This window comes from Capra hircus, chromosome 6, assembly GCF_001704415.2.
Source record: "Capra hircus breed San Clemente chromosome 6, ASM170441v1, whole genome shotgun sequence".
NCBI lineage: Eukaryota > Metazoa > Chordata > Mammalia > Artiodactyla > Bovidae > Capra > Capra hircus.
This window is the reverse complement of record NC_030813.1, coordinates 92593364-92613016: the sequence shown is the minus strand read 5'-3', so window position 1 is coordinate 92613016 and position 19653 is coordinate 92593364. Positions and strand designations below refer to the sequence as shown.

At 44.1% G+C, this 19653-nt stretch overlaps 1 pseudogene; it reads left to right on the top strand.

Annotated features, from left to right (window-relative positions):
* On the top strand, positions 1620–18656 carry LOC102185730 (annotated as a pseudogene).

Here is a 19653-nt window from a genome sequence, read left to right as displayed (position 1 = left end):
TTTCAAAAATTACTCAAGAAATCTATCAATCACATTAATAAGAGTCCATTCTTCCTTATTAAGTATATAAGCTGAAAGGCTGGCAGTGTTTCATGGAAATTTTATGATCACTGGCGTCAGACATGGTTTAAATCTGGCCTTAGATAAATTTCTTGCCCTCTGTATCTCTCAGTTTCTTGAACTGAAAGGATTGTATTGCATTGCTAGCAATCTTTCATACACACACACACACACACACACACACACATACATATCCTTAAATAGTTTTGTAACTTTTCCAGTGAACAGGCTTATGAGAGCAATGAATTGGGCACAACCGAGATTTTCATAACATGAGAAAGTTTTTTTTTTTAAATCACATTGTCCATACTATCTAGTTTTATATAGCATTTAAAGAATGTTGAAGTATAACTGAATGTACTGACTTAGAAACCTGTCCATGTGTTCTTTCACAGGAAAAATATTAAACATATGCAATTATGATCTTGTTGATCATCTTGAAAAATATCTGTATATAAAGAGATACATATGTATGTAAAGTGCTTAGGGGTACAATCATCAAGACCAAAGTGTATAATATATGAAGGAGGAAGAAAGCACTACAAGAGAAAAATAATTTCAATAAACAATTCTATTTTAATTGATATAGTCCATTCAAGATGCCATAACAAAATACCACAAACTGGATGGCTTATAAACAGATATTTTTCACAGTTCCAAAACCTGGGAAGTCCATGATAAAGCACCAGCATGGTCACGTAGCAACTTCCAACCAAGAAAAGTTTACCCAGCAAAGTTATCCTTCAGAAATGAAGGGTAGATAAAGCTTTTCGTAACAATCAAAAGCTGAGGGAATCCAAAAAAAAAAAAAAAGCTGAGGGAATCCATCACCACTATACCTGCCTTACAAGAAATGCTGGAAGATGTTTTTCATATTAATATGAAAGGATGCTAACTTCTAATGTAAGCTTATGAAAGTATTCGTCACACATGTAGAGGCTTCCCTGGATGCTCAGTGGTAAAGAATCCACCTGCCAGTGCAGGAGGCATGGCCTCGATCCCTGATCTGTGGAAATCCCGCGTGCCATGGGGCAACTAAGCCCATTCACCACAGCTATGGAGCCCACACACCCTAGAGTCCAAGAGCTGCAACTACTGAGCCTATGCACCCGAAAGCCCATGCTCCACAACAAGAGAAGCCCACGCATGACAACTAGAGAATAGCCCCCATTCATCACAACTAGAGAAAAGCAGCAAAGATCTAGTACAGTAGGTCTAGTACAATGAAGACCCAGTACAAAAATAATACACACACACATACATCACATTGGTAATGCTAAGTATATAGTCAAATTCAGAATACTTTTAATACTATAACCACTTAACCTTGTGGCTCAGCTGGCAAAGAATCTGCCTGCAATGTGGGAGACCTGGGTTCTATCCCTGGGTTGGGAAGGTCCCCTGGAGAAAGAAAAGACTACCCACTCCAGTATTCTGGCCTGCAGAATTCCATGCACTGTATAGTCCATGGGATCGCAAAGAGTCGGACACAAGTGACTTTCACTCACTGCCCTACCTCCCAGTCAGTGCCCTGTCACTGCCCATTCTGGCCATGGCTAATGCCCTTGGGTTGTAATTTGACCAAATCTCCCAAGGCAGCCCTGGTTTTGGCTAACCCACCTCGGCAGCTAGCACTGGAGGGCCCCACTGCAGGCCAGGACTTCTGGTTTTGCTTCTTTCTGGCTAGAGGTGTTGCAAGAGGTTGTGCCAAAACAGTTGCCTCTTTGGATCAAGTAAAAGTTTTATTACAAGCTCACAGTCAACGCTAAAAACATTTGGAAATATTTTCTGCATTGCATGCTATTTCCCAAAGGATGGATACCTTGGATTGTATTAATATAAAGGGATTATTACAATGACGATCTGAATATTTCCCTATGGTACAATCCAGTTTATCGCATTTGAGCATGATGGAACATTTACTACTACAAAGCTGAGTTTCTGGTCTGTACACAGATTAATGGCTGGATCTGTGGCAGGTTTAACAGCAGTTATCTGTACTTACCCTCTTTGTGTGGCACCGAACACGCCAAGTGAAAGAGGAACATACTTATACAGGAATTTCATGCTTCCAAAACAGTCGGAGCAAAGGAAAGTGATTAGCTGGCATTTTACAGAGGCCTGATACCTGCTGTATTGGGAATGATTACACAGGTATGTGTTTGGTTGCTTGCTTGCTTGCTTGCTTTTTTCCTTCTGGTAACTTTCCTGTGCTCCCTACGTTCTTGGCAGAACTTCTGGTAACAGTGAATCCCCTACATACAAACCTTCAATTTGCAAACTTTCAAAGATGTGAGTGTGTGTTCACATGTCCCATCATGTTAGTTAGTTCCTGTGTCGGGCGTACATTGTCACATGTGTGCATCTTCTACAAGTGGTTGTGATTGTGTGTACGTCACTGTGTAGCACTGTAGAGAGTACAGGAGCACAGTATCTTTAGTTCAAGCCCAGGATGCCTAGAAGCAAGCATAAAATCAGCGGTGATATAGCTGGTACTAGTGATATAGCTGGTAAGTACTGTACTGTAAGATTAAAAATATTTCATTTTTGTGTTTTTAAGAGTATTTGCAAAGTTTTATAAACCTATCATAATACAGTACTACTATATAGCCAAATGTATTAGTTGGGTACCGAGGCTTACTTTGCTGGACTTACGAACAAATTGGACTTACAAATGTGCACTCAGAATGGCACTCATTCATTTGTAGGGGACTTACTGTATCCTAATATCTTTGTTTTGAAAACTCACAAACTTACATTGCAGTGGTGTTGCTGGAACAATAACTCAGTGTCGTTGCATCCTACCCATTTGTTGTAATTCCATGGTAATTGGAATTAGGAACTGCTCTTTCAGAATTTGAAAAGTGCCTTACCATGAAGGTGACTATAAAGTATGCCTGTGGACACCATGGAATTCAAAGGGATCATGGTTTCTCTCTTAATTATACCCACTGTGTTCTTCCTCACGCAGTGGCTTTTACAATGCATGAACTTATGAAGCAGTTTTTTCACCTCAACTAAAAAAAGTTATGATTTCCTTAAACTCTTTGAGAGAAAAATGAAATCTTAATCTGTGGGAAGAACATACTTGAAGAGAGACATTTATCCCGTCACAGAAAACCACTGGTATTTTAGCACTTGATTTTTTTATTCATCATAAATCAAAAGTGCTTACTATGCTTTCTGATGCTGAAAGTTATACCTTGGAATATTGAGGAGAAAAAACTTGCAAACTGATGCTAGCTAATCAATAGGTTAACTGAAATCATTTAAAAGTATTATTTGGAAGTAGGAGTAATTTAAAACAGGATTTAAGAGGTTGCCATTAAGGTCACTTAAAATATGGAAACAGAGCTACTACTATATGATCCAGCAATCTCACACCTGGGTATATACCCAGAAAAGATAGCTAAAAGATACATGAACCCCAATGTTCAGCACTGTTTACAACAGCCCAGACATGGAAATACACCAAGTGCCCATCAACAAATGATTGGCTTAAGATGTGTTGTGTACATATACACGTACATATGTGTATGTGTATATATACATACAATGGAATTATTATGGATTTCTCAAGTGGCGCAGTGGTAAAGAATCTGCCTGCCAATGCAGGAGATGTAAGAGATGAAATTCCATCCCTGGGTTAGAAGATTCCCTGGAGGATAGCATGGCAACTCACTCCAGTATTCTTGCCTGGGAAATTCCATGGACAGAAGAGCCTGGTGGGCCACAGTCCAAGGGGTCACAAAGAGTTGAACATGACTGAGTGTACACACATATTAAATATATACACACATTCAATGGAATTATTACTTAACCATAAAAAAAGAATGAAATATTGCCATTTGCAGCAACATGGACAGATTATCATGCTAAGTAAGTGATTGCAGCCATGAAATTAAAAGACGCTTACTCTTTGGAAGGAAAGTTATGACCAATTTAGACAGCATATTCAAAAGCAGAGACATTACTTTGCCAACAAATGTCCGTCTAGTCAAGGCTATAGTTTTTCCAGTAGTCATGTATGGATGTGAGAGTTGGACTGTGAAGAAAGCTAAACCCTGAAGAATTGATGCTTTTGAATTGATGTGGTGTTGGAGAAGACTCTTGAGAGTCCCTTGGACTACAAGGAGATCCAACCAGTCCATTCTAAAAGAGATCAGTCCTGGGTGTTCTTTGGAGGGACTGATGCTGAAGCTGAAACTCCAGTACTTTGGCCACCTCATGCGAAGAGTTGACTCATTGGAAAAGACTCTGATGCTGGGAGGGATTGGGGGCAGGAGGAGAAAGGGACGACAGAGGATGAGATGGCTGGATGGCATCACTGACTCGATGGACATGAGTTTGAGTGAACTCCGGGAGTTGGTGATGGACAGGGAGGCCTGGTGTGCTGCAGTCCATGGGGTCGCAAAGAGCCAGACACCACTGAGCAACTGAACTGAACTGAACCTAGAAAAGCTGGATAAATTCTTAACACACTTAAACAACCTACCAAAACTAAACAAGAAATAGAAAATATGAACAAACCAATAAAAAGGAGACTGAATCAACAATAAACACAGGAAAGCCCAGGACTGATGGCTTCACAGGTGATTTCTACCAAACATTTAAACAATTAATGCCAATCCTTCCAAACTTTTTAGAAAAAAATAAAATTTTCTAAAAATGAAAACTCGTTTTAAGAGGCTAGAATTACCCTGATACCAAAGCCACATAAAGGCATACAGGAAAACCACGGATCAATATCCCTGATGAATACAGATGCAAAAATGCTAAAGAAAATATCTGCAGACTGAATTCAAGAGCACATTAAGCAGATTGTTCACCGTAACCAAATAGGATTTATCCCTGGGATGCAAGGATGGTTCAACATAAATAAATCAATAAATGTAATACAACACATTAATAAGTGAGAGATGAAAATCATATGTTCATCTCAATAGATTCAGGAAAAGCATTTCAGAATTTAACATCCTTTCAAGATTAAAATAAAAAACACTCAAAATTTGAGTACATAAGGAACATACCACAACATAATAAAGGCCATATGTGACAAATCCATAGCTAACATTTTAATGCTCAGCCAAGGCAGGTCTCTTTGCGACCCCATAGACTATACAATCCATGGAATTCTCCAGGCCAGAATACTGGCTCCCTGATAGCTCAGTTGGTCTTTACCTATAATACAGGAGATCCTGGTTCAATTCCTGGGTTGGGAAGATCCCCTGGAGAAAGGAAAGACTATCTACTCCAGTATTCTGGCCTGGAGAATTCCATGGACTATATAGACCATGGGGTTGCAAAGAGTCAGACACAACTGAGCGACTTTCACTTACAGCAGGTCTGCTATGCTCAAGTCAGGGCCCTGTTTGGAAAAATACCATCCACACTTCCCCATCCAGAGTCCCTTGACGGGGTTGGTTCTGCAGACCCCCTGAATTCCTAAGTACACAGAGGTGGCCCACTCTTCCCTAGTAAGAACTAGCACTTCACACTTAAGCACTGTGTCACTAAGGCCATCAGGAATATGTGGGTACACGGGAAACCAGCATTGCTCAGAACTTCCTTCTCCTGCAATATGTGATTCTGTTTGAAAGTCAGAGCTGATAGTAGAAGTAGCGACATGGGTGGGATCATATATATCCATGGGGCAATCAGAAACTCAGGGTAAATGTCTAGGCCACCGGGCAAGTGGTCTAATCCAGCAAAAATACTAGCCAAAGGGGCAGGTAATCTAGAGTGTGTAGTAATGGAAGAAAAATGATGAAAACTATGTATGACCTCGGGACCACATGCAGCAGTGAGGGTTAGAGCTAGTCTACTGACCCTGTTACAGGTTTCCCCCTAAATTGCGACCACCTTGTACACCTCTCACATCTATTTACGTCTCACTTTAAGTTTATTCTTACCTGTCACATCTTCAGGATGGTTCCTGGACTCTATCTAGAAGATGCTATGGGCATCCCACCCAGATTCAGGTGAGCACTTTTTAGCATCTCTGTCTCTCCCAATCTCAGTATGCACTGTGTTCCTGGTGTCCACACTCATCTCTCCTAAGGCCTGTCACTGGACTCTGGACCTGGACATGTCTGCGAGTTTGCATCCCTTGTGTTGGCCCTTATCCAGTGATTGCTGTTCAGCATGGGCCCACAGAAAGAGAGGAAACTCTGTGTAAATATACCCATATTTATACATGTATCAAGTTAGCATATACACTTACAAAGTTATGCATTGTTAACATGAAATACAGGTTTATCAGGGCATCCTGTATTATGTGGGGCGTCTCTGGCGGCTCAGTCAGTAAAGAATCTGCCAGCAGTGTAGGAGGTTTGATCCCTGGGTTGGGAAGTTCCCCTAGAGAAGGATCTTATCTGGCAACCTACCTTTCAGCAGAACTAAAGGTTCCCACTTTCTCCCTCTCTCATGACCTTGTTAACAATTTGACCAATGCCATAGCCCATTTGTGCCTCAAAGGAGTATGTAGGTACCAAGAAGGGCAAGGTCAACATTGAGAAGTTTCCTAGAGGGGGGTGATGCTTGCCTTTTTTAGAATGAGATGATAGTACCTAAGTTATTGGGTCAGCATGAAGATTAGTTGTGTTTATGTACATGGTAAATGGTATACATCTGAAAGGTTTAGCCATTTCTTATTTTGCTTTTATAGCATATTCATCTTTTGGCATTTATTTACATGGCCCTCCTATTGCAAAGAATTTGAGTTGAATCTCCTTAGTTTAGGGTAGTGAACTAGTACACTGAAATGAGGGCTGTTATAGCTCAGTTGGTAAATCATCTGCCTGCAATGCAGGAGACCTGGGTTTGATTCCTGGGTCGGGAAGATCCCCTGAAGAAGGAAATGGCAATCCACTCCAGTATTCTTGCTTGGAGAATCCCATGAACCGAGGTGGGATCAAAAGAGTCGGACACAACTTAGCGACTAAATAACCACAACCAAGATCACCAACAGTGTTGAAATGAGGTTCCAAACACCAGTCACAGAGGCACCACTGAGAAAATCTCGTCCTCCCAGTTCAATTATTTGCCATGAAATCAACATGTATAGCAGCTCCTGAGAATCAAGGTTGCGCTAAGGAGTCTGGTGGTGATTTATCCTCTGCCCTCTTCCCATTCGATTTCCCTTTTACCATCTTAATGTTATCACCTTCTGACCAACAACTTTCTGCAGCAAAATTCACAAAGTCTGGGCAACAATCATCATGGCTCAGGTTTAAAAATGACATCAAGACCTTCTGAGCTAGTCGTCTATTAGGGAGAAGAAGAAATGATGGTTCATTCATACAACACAGTACTGGGTAGTATGTAGTTCATACATACTACACATAACTGCACAATAAGTTAAGGAATAAGCCACATCTTCATTGAAGAATGATCATGATATATTGAGTATAAAAGGAAATTACATTTTTAAAACTACATTGTAATTAAACTTTTGCAAGTTAATTCTTATGTTTCTCAAATCCTTTATGTTTATTTTGCATTTGCTCAGTCACCTGAACCATGACCTTAGGTGACCTTTTGACAACTGAACACCTGTTGAGTGGGATGGGGAGGTAGGCAGTGAGAAAGGAGGGACTTTGAACCTCAAGAGAGAAATTCACTAAGCTTTTCTACAAAGAAGGTGTTTCTTTTCTAATTCTAAACTTTTGATATAAAAATATTCATTCTGACTGTTGCCACAGATGTTCACATTCTAAAGTATGTTGTTTTCAGATAGGAAGGTAACATGTTGTGTGTTTAGGTACTCAACTCCCGTTACTGGCAAAATAGAGAAATGTAATCCTGACTGTAATCCTGGCATCATTCCCTATGAGATGGTAACTCCGCAGAATTGCTTGAGAATTTTCAGGAGTATTCCTTGAAATTCAATGAAATTCGATGTTCAAAATCACCACAAGATGGCAGAAGAGGATTAATCATGGGATGTGAGTGCATGCTAAGCCGCTTCAGTCAAGTCCTACTCTTTGTGACCCCATGAACCCACCAGTTTCCTCTGTCCGTGGGATTCTCCAGGCAAAAATACTGGAGTGGGTTGCCATGCCCTCCCCCATGTGATCTTCCTGACCCAGGGATCAAGCCCTCATCTCTATGTCTCCTGCACTGGCGAGCAGGTTCTTTACCACTAGCGCCGCCTGGGAAGCACAGCAGGTGCCAAAAGCTCAGACCTGTAAGCTTATAGAAACCCTTTTCACTCTCCCCTCTGTGTGGTTGGAATTACTCTTACTGAAGAAACTTTTCTAATCTTGGAAGTTATGTACTTAAACAAGAGGATATGTTCATTATGTTTCAACCAGAAAAACAGCCAGTAGGAGATATATATTAAGATACTGATTGCAAGGAAATGAGTTATACAGTGGTAGTAAGGCAGATCCAAAATCTGTTCAAACTCTGTCCACAGACATCTTGAGAAATGTCTCAGCTCTCAGATCATTTAAACTGGTTGAATCAGGCCCATAAGATTACCTAAAACAATCTACCTGACCTACAGACAACTGACTGTGGAACTTTAATTACTCTATAAATCACGTGCTTGTTTTTGCTCATGCTCAGTGATGTCCGACTCTTTGCGACCCCGTAGACAGTAGCCTGCCAGGCTCCTTTGTCCATGGGGGTTTCCCAAGTTAGAATACTGGAGTGGTGGCCATTCCCTTCTCCAGGGGATCCTCTAGACCCAGGGATTGAACCCTTGTCTCCTGTGTCTCCTGAATTGGCAGGCAGATTCTTTACCACTAGTGCTACCTAGGAAGCCCTACTCTATAAAAAGCTTCACAAAAAATATCTGATGTTTAACTGAACAACTGGGGACTGTAGCCTGGCCAAGTTGACACACCGAAAGACCAGCATAGTCTACCCCTTGTCAATTTGGCACACATACAGCTGACCCTTGAGCAATGTAGGGGTTAGGAGCAGCCACACTCCACCCATTCAAAAATGCATGTATAACTTTGCAATCGGCCTTCTTCACTGCAGTTCCGCACCTGCAGATGCAACTAACTGGTGATCATGCGGTACTATACTTACTGCAGTATGTATTTAGTGAAAGAAATCTGCATGTGTGGACCTGTACAGTTCAAATCTGTGTTATTCAAAGGGTCAGCTGTACATCACTTTAAACCATACTAAATCTTGAGTGACATCACCAAAAATGACCATATAGGAAACTCCACTCTGTCCCACAACAGAGGTCAACCGTTAGGCAGCTATCCATGAACAGACAGCTCTGGGAGAGCTCGGGGGCCCACTTAGGAGCTTTAGTAATACAGTAGAACAGAAACTTCAATGGTAACTACACAAAAAGAAGGATGCTTCCATTAATCCATCCCCCAAGCTGGTGTTGCCCAGCACAAAGTGCTAAGTCCCCAACTAGAGTTTCCCTAGCTGGGAAAGGAAAGCAGGGTGAACCATCAGTATCTGCAGCTTTTGGGGCACTGCATGAATGTCCTGCTTCATCCCATCCCACCCAGAGACTGGCAGACCTGAGATGTAGAGATGGCTAGGAAGGCAGCAGGCGCTGTCAACAACGGCCATGCAGCAGGAGCAATGGTGTTCTCAGGGACCTGCTTTGCAGACAGGCCCTGCTGACTTCACCACTGAAGAAGCTAACAGCCAGCAGCCTTTACAGAGCCCTGCAGATTCTACCCCACAAGAAGTTTTGTTGGCTGATGCAGCTACCCAAGCCCCTCCTTGCTGCCCTAGGGGAAGCTGGGACCCACACCAGCAGACACCCAAGGTCTCTGCAGCCACACAAGTGTAAAATGCCAGGTGCCCGAGTTCCTCCCTGCCCTCACCAGAGACCAGCAGTTGGTTCGGGCTTGTTATTGTTGTTAAGTCCCTCAGTCGTGTCCCACTCTTTGCCACCCCATGGACTATAGCACGGCAGACTTCCCTGTCCTTCACTATTTCTGGAGTTTGGTCAAACTCATGTCCATTTAGTTAGTGATGCCATCCAACCATCTCATCCTCCTCTGTCATCCCCTTTTCCTCCTGCCTTCAATCTTTCCCAGCATTAGGGTCTTTTCCAGTGAGCCAGCTATTTGCACCAGGCGGGCTGTGTGTAAATGAAAGAAGCCCACCTGAATCCCCCTAGGATGGCCCCCACTGCCATGCACACACTCAGGGTGAGCCCTCCAGCTGTACTCCTAAATGCCACCACCCTGACACCTGTAATAAGCCTCCGCAGCTGCATGTGTGCCCTGATTCGGGGCGTGTGAGCCACAGGTGAATGCATGGGAGCCAAAGGCCCCTGAAGCTGCCCGTAGGCCTTCTGTCCCTGGCTGGCACCACTGCGCCCACCTGTAGCAAGCCCCTCCAGCCGTCACCTGCACATCCCCAGCCCAACACATGTCACCTGCCTCCACCGCAGTAGGTGTGACCTGGGGAAGACTGACAGCCAGGGCCCCTATAGCTGCCAGTGAGCCCAGAGCTGGTCCCAACCCTTGCTGCCCCATCACTATGGGTTGGTTGTAAGACAGAGTTATTTCAAAGGCCTGCAGCTGCTACCTTGCCACTACACGGGCACATTCTACGGGCCCCAGCAACCGAGAATGTACCAAGCACTGGCTCTGCAATGAGTGCTGTCTACTCTGGCCCCTGGTTGCCAGACATGGAAGTGCCCTTAGAGCTCCGACAGTGCTGCAGCCTCAGAGAGTCCCTGCAGTGTGCGGCAAGGACCCATCAGTGATGCTGTGGATCCCAGAACCCTAAGCCAAAGAGATACCAAGCAGTAGAGGGATATGTTCCAGACAAAGTGAAGTGAGAAAGTGAAAGTCGCTCGGTCGTGTCTGACTCTTTGCGACCCCGTGGACTGCAGCCCTCCAGGCTCCTCCGTCCGTGGGATTCTCCAGGCAAGAATACTGGAGTGGGTTGCCATTTCCTTCTCCAGGGGATCTTCCTGACCCAGGGATCGAACCCAGGTCTCCTGCATTGCAGGCAGACGCTTTAACCTCTGAGCCACAGGAAAGCCTGTTCCAGACAAAGAGACAAGATAAAATCCCAGAAGAACTAAGTGACATGAAGATAGGCATCTACTCCCAAAGAGTTCAGATTAATAAAGACAAAGAACTTGGGAGAATGAGTGCACAGAGTGAGAAGCTAGAAGTTTTAAGCAAAGAGTCAGAAAATATAAAAGAATAACTGAAATGAAATACACACTAGAAGGAAACAAGAGTAGACTAAATAAAAAAAGAACAGGTCGAGTCATGGAAATCACTACTACAGAACAGAAAAAGAGAACAAAAAGAAACGAGGACAGTTTAAGAGACCTCAGGGACAATATCAAGGAGATAATGTTTGCATGAAACAGGTCCCAGAAGGAGAAGAAAGAGAGAGCCTGAGAAAATATTTGAAGACATAATAGCTGAAAATTCCCAAACCAGGGAAAGGAAAGAGTCACCCACGTCCAGGAAGCACAGCCAGTCCCATACAGGATGAGCTTAGTAGGAAGACCTTTTGGCTCCCAGAATTGAGAGTTAGGAGCTTGAGCTGTACCACTCTCCATCTCTCCAAGAGACAGGCCATGTCATCTCATGAGCCAGAATTGTTACAGGCATAACTGACTGATCATCAAGAAGCTGGGCTACTTTTACATGATGGGAGCAGGGAATAACGTATGTTAAGCCCAGGTGACCCTCTTGGCCATCTCCTCAGACTTCCTTCCCTTGCCTCACTGTAACTCAGGTACCGTCAGCAGCTCGGGCTTGATAAGGATCTACTAGTGAGGGTTCAGACCACATTGATGATTGTTAGGGTCACACCACACCAATCTTCAGGTGAGGTGAGAGCCACGAGTGAAGAGAATTTTCAGGGGCAAAGGGAGAAGACAGGTAGCAGTTGTGACCCAAGATCAAGCCCCCCAAGGCGAGCTGTATTTCACCCCACTCACAGCCTCTGAAAGGGAGGCCTTGGGAACCATGATGGGCTGCTCTGCAGACCTGGTAGAGAAGGGGATCTGTGAGCACAAGGGAGCCTCTGGTGACCATCAGACCACACCCCACGGGCTGTTTCCAACCAGTGACCGAGTGCAGCAGGGACCTGGGGAAGGTCCCTCCCTGGGAGACCTGGGTCTCCTGAGGGGTCATTTCTGGTCTCTCAGTTGCCATTGATGATACCAAGGCATTTAGTATTGCAGCACAATCTAGCTCACGTCCTATTCAACATTTCTTCCCTCTTTCCTTCACAGGGTTAGACCTGCATTGTAATTGATGGCTCCTACAGATCTGACTCATTGGAAAAGACTCTGATGCTGGGAGGGATTGGGGGCAGGAGGAGAAGGGGACAACAGAGGATGAGTTGGCTGGATGGCATCACTGACTCGATGGACGTGAGTCTGAGTGAACTCCGGGAGTTGGTGATGGACAGAGAGGCCTGGCGTGCTGCGATTCATGGGGTCGCAAAGAGTCAGACACGACTGAGGGACTGAACTGAACTGAACAGATACTCCAGTTCCCTCTAAATTTCCACTGTAGGCTTGTTTCTCACCACACAAAAAAAGAAAAGGTTTCCAAATATCAATCCCCTCTTTGCATCTACATAGCACAGATTGCAAAACAGTATAAACATTTAGATCCCACTTGAAATACTAACAAATGTATATAAGACACCTTTACATCTGTATAACTTATGCCTGCGGATGCCCCCAAAGCTGCTCCATTCAGAGAGACAACGACCACCAGGGAAGGGAGGTAGCAGGGGTACTCCTGAATGACCTCATCACTGTGGATATTCATTCATCCCATAATGAGAGGATAAGCCTGAGATAAGGATACTTCTTTCCCAAAGTTTGTCAAGAATAAGGATTAGGAGATAGGGGAACAATTTGCCAAGTTTCATCATATTTTTGTGGGTCCATTTCTTTTCAATTCTTCTGTTCTTGCCTTCTCATGTTCCACCATATGCAACTTCATTTTTCTGTTGACCCAGATGAGCTACATCAGGGATGGTTGTGAGTTGTCAGTTTGTGGCAGCCATCAATATCTCCATCCTGCCTCAAAAAGCAGATCACTGAGCATCTGAAATTTAAGTCGCTATAGGACTCAGCCGTCAGACCAGGGAAGCCAGGACTCAGATCTGTTTCTGTAGATAGGAGGCTCACTGGATCTAGGTTGACTGTTACCTAGGCAACTCTGTAGATCAATGCTAGCACAAGGGTTGATGTTAATATCCGTGAGATTTCTCAACTAATCCTCTCTTTGGCATAATTTTTTTAAAGCTTTCTCCTTCCTTGCTGTAAGTTTTATCATTTCCAGACAGAAATCCCAGAAGTGGTAGTGGATTCCTAAATTTCCTTGACTTGGAATATTCATGACAGATTGTTTCCAAAGCACTACTAACTGCCTTGTCTCAAAAATGGCACCTATGTTGGTAAACTCAACTGTAAGCAGAATAGCCATATGGATATAGAACTTTTTATATTGGCCTTAGAATAGATTTTCCAACCTCTTTTGGGGTATCTTTCCCTTTCTCCCCTGACCCATTGTGACTTAGTCTGAAAAGCCTTTAAAACACATTTCTACCACTGAAATCCCCAAATTTAAGCTGCAAATTGGTTTTAATACTGCAAACAATGGAGAAATCCAGTTTACTCTAATACCCACATCTTTGTGACTAAGCTCTATCACTTAGGATTGTTTTGCTTGTAAGTGACAGAAAAGCCCAAATGTAATTTCCTTGAGACAGGAATACACTGGCTTACAAAATGAAGATTCAAGGTGTTTGATCCACTGAGGCTGAATTAAGACATCAGTTTTTCCAAGAACCAGACAGCTTTCTTTCCTCATCTCTCTTCAACTCCCAGTGGTTTTTCACATTCACTCCTCAGGGTCCACATGGGGACCCACATAAGACCCCAGGCTCCCACCTTCCAGGAAGCTCTCCCTTTCTAACAGCTAATGCTCTAGCCTTCATTATCATTCGAATATATTTTCCAAAAGGCCTTCTCAAAAAACAAAGTGGACCTTTCCAGCAATATCTTCTTGGATTATAGGGGCTGATTAGACAGCATGTCCCCCACCCTGGGTTAGTCATTATGGACACCATCTATGGGAGGGAAAGTGGACACTCTAATGAGCTAGTCATACCCATGACCAAGACTAACAGGCTAGATTGAAACCAACTCACAACTTAGATGATTTTCTAAAACAAAGTCAGGGATATATGTGACTAAAAATGTGGGAATAAACAGGGAGGGAGGATCTGACAAGCCTCTTCTCTAAAACACAAGCTCAGTAGGATGGCTGGCCTCTGAGTTCACACCTCCTTTCTCCCTGAGGTCATCCCACTCTGAAAATCCCAGGTCTAACTTTAACATTAACTCTCATCCTAAGGGCTTCCAAGGCGGCCCTAGTGGTAAAGAACGCACCTGCCAATGCGGGAGATGCAGGAGGCACAAGTTTGATCCCTGGGTCAGGATGAGTCCCCAGAGGAGGGCATGGCAACCCACTCCAGTTTTCTAGCCTAGAGAATCCTATGGACAGAGAAGCCTGGCAAGCTACAGTCCCTGGGGTCGCAAAGAATCGGGCACAACTGAAGTGACTTAGGATGCATGCATGCATCATCTTTTGAGACCTGTTAGTTAGCCTCCATGATCAAGGGAAGGAGACAAAGTCTTAACTACCATTTGGTATTGGTTTACCTACTCAAAGCCATGAAGTTCAGCTTTATGATCTATTTCTAAGTTAACATTGGATAGGGGCAACACAGTTCACCAACACCTCCTAAGGTAACTGTAGATAAACTACAATAGTTACTGTGAGTTCTCTCATTCACATGGCCCCAAAGATGACCTAGTAACAAAATCGGCAAAACATCTAAGACACAGAAGTGCTTGCATTGTATTTCCAATAAGGTTCCCAACTACACATCCAGCCACTTGACCAGTTTTACAGAAGACTTAGCGAGTTTAAACCTATCACACCAGGAACTGTGGCATAGAACGAAGAGGGAAAATGTTTCAATTTCAACTACAGCTGGATCAGAAACCGTTAAACCAGTTGATAACTCCTGATCCCCTGGGCTGGAGGAAAACTTGAAGATTCAAACTTTCCTCAGAGGTAAGCAGGTTTCCAAGCCTCTTTGGAGGAACTCAGCAGTTGGCAACACAGCTCTAAACTTCTTACACTTCACGCCCTATTCCAATATCTACAGATCCATGTCCATACCAAGAGGGCCCTTGTAATAGACAGAAGAGCCAGATGAGAGCTGGCAAATACTAATAGTTTGGGCAGATGTAAAGGGAACTGTGAGACAGATACAGCCAAGGTCACTTTCTCTGTTCTGCCACCCTGCACTGGGTCCTAAGGGATCTCCTGTGAACACTGAGGGCAGAGCCTAGACTTGCACTCAGGCCTCCGACCTTCTTACCCACCAGGAACAGGAAGGAGGACTTCTCCCGAACCATGAGGCAGGGTCATGTCCCATGTGCACCCATCACATGGAGGTGCTGCCCAAGGTTCCCCGACCTCCTTCAGGGAATGAGTTGCCTCACGTCCTGTGAGGTCATCACATGTTACACCCAATGTGGCTGTGCCTTCAGAGGGCCTTGATATCTCCCAGAAAATCTGATATTCTTCTCAGCTCCAGACCAGAGAGGAAAAAAAAGGCATTTAGTCCCATCATGTCATAACCAACAGTGAGCTTCCCAGAATAGCTTTTGACATGTTAAATCGAGTATTTAAAAACACAACTAACTCTTGCCTCTTTCATTCCGCACATACCTTCTCTGCCAAGGTTTAATTTCTGCTCAGGACCACAGATCTCAGACTTTAGGTCTTGGCACACAAGCAGGTAGTATTCATAATGGTGGCGGACGAGATCGCCACATTCCAGGGCCACATGCGTGGATGTCAGCGGTGGCCACTCAGTCCTAACAGCCAGTAAATCACTAAGACAGATGAGGAAAAAAAATAGACAATCCTTCTTGGATGCTCACAAGAGGGGGAGGTCCAGGGCAAACTGCAGCCCCCTAGATTGGAGAGACAGGTAAACAGAGCGAGCTCCTGCTAAAATGAGCAGGGGCTCAGGGAAAAACCCAGGGAGAACCAGCACGGGGAGGAAAACCTGAACCATACTTGATCAATTTCTGAAAGTTCAGGGCAGACACACTTGAGACTTAAAAACTCCAGTGGGACCCAGCCATAGGAGGCCTTCAGAATATCATGAGGGTTCCATGGATGAGTCCATGGGGTTGCAAAAAGTCGGACATGACTGAGTGATTTTCACTTTCACTCTTCTCCACAGGACCTCAGCTGGGTTCCCACCGTGAAAATCTGAGTACAATCTGCTCTTGCGTCTGGCAGGGAAAGGAGAAAAAGCCATTTAGAAAGGTCAGTGCATTCTGTTAATAAGACCTACCCTCAGGGAACTAGTACACCAGATTCTCACCTTTGCATGAGAACCTATGTGACCCAGAGGGAAATACCCAACTCCAACTCACTCAAGCAGCTTGGCCCACCCTCAGAGGAAGAAAAACTACTGATTAACTCTTGTGAAGGTCATAGTTCCAAAGCACAGAAACTGAAACCCTTAGACCTCATCCTATGATAAGGGAGTACTTCTCCCATTTGTTACCCGACTAATCAAAGTTCTGCTCAGAGTATTTTTACGCGATACATCACATCTTGCTATCACACACACAAAAATTGCAAGGTATAGCAAAAGACAAAATGATAGAAGAAAAAACACATTATCTTTTGTATTACATCTATTATCCCCCCCTTTTCTTCTGTCAATCCCTTGCAAGGCATGGTTTCCACCACATGGGCATTCCTCAGAACAAGCTTTCCAGAGAAAAATCTGATAATGGGCAACACGTGGGCACATTGGCCCTCAAAGTAGAACAAAATCCTGAGAACTTCAGCAACAAAACCAAATCATTCTTAATTCTACAGCCACACTAAGATAGGAGACAGTGTTGAAATCTTAAATTCTATCAAGAAAATGACTTCACTATTACAAGAAAAAAACAAAAATGGCTTTCAAGAATAAGTTCAAAAGCTACAACATACACCCAGAATCCTGCTCCAACAAGCCCTTCCTTTAGAATATTCTACGGAACAATCTTCAGAGCAACCAAAATGACTTGAGATGCCAATATTTAGGCTACAGATGGTCTCCAGTTCATTAATACCACAGTTACACTTGTGTTCAGTGGAAACCACAGAATGAACCACTTTCCCTAGTCCCTGGAAGAAGAAGAAAGTAATGAAGACATCCTGTAGTTGCTGAGTCAGTCAATTAACTGTACCATCTCCACAGAATGGATGAGGTCACAGTTCATTTACATAAACATCTGAACCTGACCCTGTTGAATCTACATACCCTGAGTCTGCATACCACAGATATATGCCCATTCCTGTGATGACCTGGAGAACCACTTCCTGAAGTTACAAGGCCTTAAGAGGAGTGGCTTCCTGAGCAGACAGTGCAGATAAGACAAGCCCCAGACTAGCTGGGAGAGGCCTTTCAGAGATACTCAGCCTCAAGTTGAACAGGGTCACCGAGACTTAGCACAGTTCAACACTGTATTTCCTGTCTTCGCCTGACTGTTATCCAGGATCTTAGCAGTTTAGCCTCATGTCCACTGGGATATGATGCAGCTGGTTTCAAATCAACATTTCAATATCTGCATTACCATAACCAAATTATATTCTATTATTTGGTATTTTGGTTATGAATATAGTACTGTAGCTGTCTGGAACAAAAGATAGAAGTAGGACAGATTTTTCTCACCAATTTACCCTGTGATCTACTAGGAGAGGAGGTGCTTCCTGTCCCCACAACTTCAGGCCCTGCAGGATTAGTGGTTCTGACCCCCCAAAGAGGAAGACTTCCACCAGGAGGTACAGAACAGGATCCAGAGACCTAAAGCCACAATTGGTCAGGCTACGGACCTCATGCCAGGAGTCAAGTAGACCAGAGGAGTGGTAAATTAGGCAGAGATCACCGACCCTGAACATCACGAAGAAACCAGCTTCTGCTACACAAAGGGGGACCGTATATAGACTCGTTGGGTTTAAGTGGCTCTGGTAGTGAGACCGGTGACAAGTGCACTTACGCAGGAACCATCACGTGATTAGACAAAGCAGCCAAGGGCTTGGATGCTCCGTGGATATGTAATATATGTGTCCTCATATGAGTAAGCAGAGGGACTGGCAGAGGACCAAGAGGCATAGAAAATGTGTAGTTAGAGAGGGAGATGAGTATCTATCGCAGTCTAGAAACTCACCATGGCGGCTGTGGGAACAGTGGCTTCTCACACTAATCATCTTATTGTCAATTTCCTTGGACAGGTTGATTCTTGAAGTCAAGAGAAGAGAAGCGCCCTCAGTACGGGGCACAAGCGGTTCCAAATAGAACAGTGGTTCCGAGAGTGACCCAGGTAGACTGAGCAGGCGCTCGCAGAGTGGGCAGGCCCACCCAGCGGAAACCGACAGACACGTCCACGCGCCGGCGCTCCCTGCGCGTCTGTTCTGCCGCAGGTCAACGCCGTGCAGGGCAGGCCCAGAGCCCTGGAGTCAGTGCCCCAGCAAGAACCCTCAGTCAGTGAGAAGTGGCTGGCCTCCCTTTCAGAGTCTGCCTAGATCATGCCTCCCAGCAGAGGTGGCCCAAGTGATCCCCGGTGCTCATTCCACTCGTGTGTGTGTGTGTGTAGTGGTTGACCTGCCTTCCCTGATTCACTTCCGTAACTCTGTGTTTCCTGGCATCACCTTCCAGGAATTGACTTGCATCCAAATACTCATCTCTCCTGGTTGCTTTTTAGGAAACCTAACTAGGCTGAAAGTGAATCTGAATTGATTGATTGTAATTAAAAAAGGCTTTAACCCAAATGTAACTCAAATAATTGATATATTTATCTGGGACTCAAAGGTAGAGGTCATTTGGCCATTTAGAAATCAAGAATGCTGTATTTTTCCTAGCCTAGTAGAAGAATCATAAGCATGCTAGGCCTGGCCTGTCTGCTTCTTGCCTGTCATATTCATTTATGAACATATGAGACTGATTACTTGGATATACAGATGACACCACCCTTATGGCAGAAAGTGAAGAGGAACTAAAAAGCCTCTTGATGAAAGTGAAAGAGGAGAGTGAAAAAGCTGGCTTAAAGCTCAACATTCAGAAAATGAAGATCATGGCATCTGGTCCCAACACTTTATGGGAAATAGATGGGGAAACAGTAGAAACAGTGTCAGACTTTATTTTGGGGGGCTCCAAAATCACTGCAGATGGTGATTGCAGCCATGAAATTAAAAGACGCTTATTCCTTGAAGGGAAAGTTATGACCATCCTAGATAGCATATTCAAAAGCAGAGACATTACTTTGCCAACAAAGGTCCGTCTAGTCAAGGGTATGGTTTTTCCAGTGGTCATGTATGGATGTGAGAGTTGGACTGTGAAGAAAGCTGAACCCCAAAGAATTGATGCTTTTGAACTGTGAGTTGGAGGAGACTCTTGACAGTCCCTTGGACTGCAAGGAGATCCAACCAGTCCATCCTAAAGGAGATCAGTCGTGGGTGTTCATTGGAAGGACTGATGTTGAAGCTGAAACTCCAATACTTTGGCTACCTCATGCGAAGAGTT